The sequence below is a fragment of the Vitis riparia genome, chromosome 5 (assembly GCF_004353265.1).
Source record: "Vitis riparia cultivar Riparia Gloire de Montpellier isolate 1030 chromosome 5, EGFV_Vit.rip_1.0, whole genome shotgun sequence".
NCBI classification, from domain to species: Eukaryota; Viridiplantae; Streptophyta; class Magnoliopsida; order Vitales; family Vitaceae; genus Vitis; species Vitis riparia.
This window is the reverse complement of record NC_048435.1, coordinates 13,688,912-13,694,692: the sequence shown is the minus strand read 5'-3', so window position 1 is coordinate 13,694,692 and position 5,781 is coordinate 13,688,912.

Here is a 5,781-nt window from a genome sequence, read left to right as displayed (position 1 = left end):
TTTATTAATTTATGGAATGGGGCCACTTGGTTCGCTTGTAAAGTTGCCAATTTCTTGTTTTAGTGTCTTAGGCTGGTAGTTGAGCGGTATTTGTAGAAATACCCCAAACTTTACTCATATTTGATATGGTAGTTGGACTGGAGGTTTCAACATCAAAACTGAAAATGAGCTATAACTTCTTGCCTTATGGCTTCCCACCATTGGAGTTTGTAGAGGTATCTTTTCCTAAAACTATTATTCCATGACTTTTAACTTTAAGTGGATTTTCAAATTATTGAAGGGACTGAAAAAGAATATTTGAATATCAACTATATTGTTTGCTTAAGATGTGAAAAATATGAATGTATATATACATATAGCACAATAGAATTTACCTTGGAGGGAACCATTTCATAGGATAGTTGAAGTTTAAATCTTGCTTTACATAAGAATCTAGAAGGGTCAATAGTCATTCTTTTTATGCCCAAAAATTAAAATTTTATCCTTTTGTTAGTTTTCTTGATTAAGAGATATTCAAATAATAATGCAAAAAATATGCAATCTCATATAAAGCACATAATTTACATGAAAACCACTTAAAAAGTTTATAAAAAAAATTATAAATATAAAAACTATGTTTGATTGATCGGATATATTATGCAATAGGATAAGAAAAAAAGATAACATATCTCATCCTTTGTCTAATAATCGGTGGGATACAATAAGTTGTTTCATCACTAATCTTATCATATGTTCTTAAATAGAAGATATATATATATATATATCTTCTAAATAAAATGTGTTAATTCTAAGTTAAGATATGGGATGAACATATCTCGCATATCATGAATTTTTTTTTATCAATTTTTTATATTACTTATTTTGTAAAATAAATTTTTTATTATAAAATTAAATTTGTGGTTAAAAAAGAAGAATTTAAAAGTATTTATAAAATATATTGTAAATAAAATTAATATGTGTATCATTTAATAGATAAGCATTATATAAAAAAAAATTATTTATAAAGTTTAAATATTTTAATCATGAATATTATTAAACGTATGATAAATTTCATGTTTCATTTTATTTCTTTTACAAATTAAATACAAACATAACATAACATATCAAATGGATATGCTACCATAAGATATTGTGTGTATTGGATATGATATCCTTATATCATATCTCATTGCAAATTATATCGTAAGAAGATGCATTTCTATCCAATAGGAGATGATATCTTATGATATGCATATCATATTTTATCCTATCTCATCAATCAAATATAGCCTAAGGTTTATTTATTGCAAGATTAACCCACTAAATATGATACTTACTTAAACTTGGACACTACCTCTCTCATGAGTCTTCACTGGTTAGTACCTACACATATTTTTCATGTTCATATCACAACACCTTTCTACTCCTTTGTGAACGTCTCAATAACTTGAAGGGGAATGTAATCAATCACCATATTCTCAATCGAACAAGTATTTAGCTTTGAAAGTGTTAGGTTAGTACAAAGATAATGACAATATACTCTAAGGAGTAGGATTGTTAAATAAAACAACCAATAAACATGTTTATAAGAGAATAACACTAGTGATTCCATGAATATTAGAAACCAAAGTTAACAAAAACAATTTTATAAACTAAAACAAAAATTAACAAAGGGAACTATGTACATTAGGGTATAAATACTTGATGCTCCTTATTATAAAAAACCACAATAAGGAATAATAATAGTAAGAAAAAAAAAAAAGAATGAAAATAAAGGTTTCATCTATGAGTGAAGATGAAGAGATTTTTTCACTATTATTAAACAAGATTGCAATCCTAAAGCTCTCAAATTCCAAAGTCTCAATTACATCCAAAATGAGAGTCTCCTTTCTCTCAATCAAACTCTTTTATGATATATTTTCCTAATTACATAGGAAGATTTCATATAGAAAACTAATTATATAATTGTCAATATACCTATACCTCAAAAATAAAAAATAAAAAATACTACAATAGGATGTTTCATTTATAATAATAGGAAACTCACATAAATATATCCTATTAGAAAAGTATCAATGACTTACCAATTGTGACAACCTGAATCCGAAGCACAGGACACCACAATCATTCTCGAAGGCTTAACATGAGAGTGACATAACAAACTGAAATAATTAGTAATATGTTAGTCACAAAACTTGTCTAAAGTAGTAATTAGGCTAATAAAAAGTCTTAATGAGAAATTATCTTTTCAAACAAAAATCTATATTTTTTTATTAAGAAACAATTCCTAATTTTAATACTTCAAACTTATCTAAATATTTTTTAGAATTTACAAAAGAAAAATATACTTAATCATTTATAAAAAAAAAAATTATGTAATCCCCTGAGTTTGATAATCCCAAAGGAATAAAGTTGTAGAATTTTCTTATGAATTACCTAAGAGATTTAAAGGTATCCTTCAAACTAAAATTCTAATAGTTATTATACTCTAAGCATATATTATTTATTATTAAACTTTATGCAAAAATTAGGTGAATTAATTTATCTAAAAAAATATTTAGTTTCCATAACCTAGGTTGACTTGACTTTGTTTTTTTAAAGAACTACTCAAACTTCTTTCCTAAAGAAATCTAAGTTAAGGCTTTTTATTTTATTTTATTTTTTTTATTTTATTTTATTTATTTATTTATTTTTTTTTACATCTAGCCATCCAAACTATATTTAAACTTCCACTAATATCAAATCTTTTATACAACAAACATACAATCACCATAGAAGAAAACTTAAAATTGCATTGATGTTCATGTCAAATTCTCTTATGCTCAATACCATACAAAAAACACCTTTGCAACCTACAAGCCTCTAAAAATACCTACTACTTCCAAACAACATCTTATCATTTTCAACCCTAAAGCACACTATAAAAATTATTATAGCCACATTGCACTATTCTCAAAGTTTCCCCATAATAGTCCTATGACCTCCATATGCAATGCCCTATGAATTCACCTACAACAACAAAACATCCATGGGCGTAAGATTTGATCTTACTACTACAAGCCATTTTTTGAGAATAAAAAGTACAAATCCATGAGATATTTCCACCATATTCAAACTTTTATTGTGGGGTTAATTTTTTCTTCTCAAATCTTCATCAAAATAACTCTAGGTTTAAGATTTCTAAATCTTTTATTTGGCTAACACTACTTTTATTTATCGACATACTTTTTATTATTATTAATTACATACTCTTACCTAGAAGTTTTCTTTGAAAAGAGAAAAATACCTTTCTCTTCACCTTGGATCTAAAATCCTAACTTCTTCATTCTCTACAACATTTGAAAGAGTTTTAGTAACTATTCAAAATATGTTTACGAGTTTTTATATTATTATTTATGATTATTTATTTATTATTTTTTCTTTTAGCCTACAACCCAAAATTTAATCTCATAGGGCTTTAAACCTATGAGGCCAAAATTATATTTTTGGGTTAACTTAACCCTTGAGTGTTACACTAATTGACGCAAAATAAAATTTGAGACACTTTCCAACAATCTCCACTTTATCTCAAATTCTCAAGATTCAAACACACTCGAAAGTCTTCCATGTTACTGTGCTCTCACACCCTTAAGGAACCTTTAGATATTATAGTTATCAATTAAGTTCAAGTTACTTATCAAACTTTAATGTAGGAATCACATCCATTGGGTCTTCACTACATTTATCTTTTTATTAGTGTTTGTCACACCAAGTACATAAGCAACAAAATCATCACTGATATAACTCTAAGGTGGTTTAACCTACACTCTCATTTTGTCCTTAGGTAAATAATTTTGTTGTTCCTATGGTGCATTTTCTTTATCATCAAGATATTGGATCTCTTCATCATTTAGCTTTAATAAAAGCTTCTTTTCTATGCCTCTATATGTCAAAATATTGTGTGAATGGCCGAATACCTTGACCTTGAGTTTTGTATATTATATATAGACTTTACAAGGATGCTATACATGGAAAGCAAATAAAAAATAAATTCCTGCATGACTCTAGCCCTAAACATGTAAACTATAATCTATCAGATAATGTATGCTAACCGTATAAAATAATAAATGGAGAAATAAGGAAACAATTGTGGGCTAAAATAAGGAAAGAAGTGTGGACAGCAAGGCTGTCCTTTGACAGCCCCCCTTAAATTGATGCAGGTTGATCAACAAGCATCAATTTGCTACTTAGCAAGCAATGTCGATGACGAGGGAGAGCCTTGGTGAAGATATCATCAATTTGTAAGTCAATGGAAATATGTGGAAGAGTGATAACATGAGCTTCAAAGGCTTCACGGATAGAGTGGCAGTCCACTTCAATATGTCTTGTGCGCTCATGATAGACAGGATTGGCCGTGATATGAATAACACTTTTATTATCGGCATGTAGAGGTGTAGGATCAGTCTCAGAAAAATCTAACTTTGTAAGCAAACCTCAAAGCCAAATGATTTCAGAACAAGCAAGAGATATCGCCCGGTACTTAGATTCCATAGATGACTAAGAGACTCTGTCTTGCTTCTTACTTTTCCAAGAGATCAATGCATCACCTAAGAACACACACCAACCAGTGATGGAGCGACGAGTATCCACACAACCAGCCCAATCAGCATCACTATAAGCAGCAAGGCGAGTAGAATTGCCTGCAGGGAAGAACAAGCCACGAGTAGAAGTGCCTTGAACATAGCGTATGATCCTACGGACAACAACCAAATGAAGATGATGAGGAGTCTAAAGCAACTGGCTGACTTGCTGTACAGCAAAAGAAATGTTCGGTCTAATAATGGTGAGATAAACAAGGCTACCCACCAACTTCCTATATAAACTAGGATCAACAAGTAAGTCGTCCTCCTCTTTGCGAAGCTTGACATTTAATTCCATGGGAGTATCAATAAAAGTGGCCCCTTGCAGACTAGTTGTAGCCACCAAGTCACTCGCATACTTATGTTGATTGAGGGAAATACCAGAGGGACTATGATGCACCTTAAGACCAAAAAAATATGTGAGAGACCCAAGATCTTTCATATGAAAGGACTCGGAGAGATGAGTTTTGAGCTGACCAAGTAAAGTAGAATCGAAACAGTGATCATAATATCATCAACATAAACCAAAAGAACAACAATACCCATGTCTGATTTCCAAAGAAACAAGGAAGTGTCATACTTGCTTTGCCTGAATGAAAATTGTAATAAAGTGGTGCGGAATTTATCAAACCAGGCCCTCGGAGCCTGTTTGAGACCATAAAGAGAGAGACAAAGCTTATAAATACACTCTTTAAGATCCCCATGAAGAAAAACATTTTTTACATCCATCTGATGTAGTGGCCAATCACTGGAAGCAACAAGAGCTAGAATCGTATGAACAATAGTCATTTTAGCCACAGGAGCAAAGGTCTCTTCATAATTGACACCATATTCCTGATTATTCCCAAGTACAATAAGCCAAGCTTTGTAACGATCCAAACTTCCATCAGATCAGACCTTGACTGAGTAAACCCATTTGCAACCCAGAGGAACAATAATGAGAGGACATGGCTCAATGTCCCAAGTGTGATTGTCCTCTAGAGTAGCAATTTCTTCCTGCATAGCTTGTCGCCAACAATCATGCTTGACAGCATGTGAGTAGCATGTGGGAATATCAAAATTGGACAATGCAGTAGTAAGGGTTGAAATAGAATTGCCAGAACTAGAAGAGGAAAATCCATACCTATTCGGAGGTACAAACACTATAGGAGAGCGACGTACTAAAGGTGCTGGAGGTGCTGCA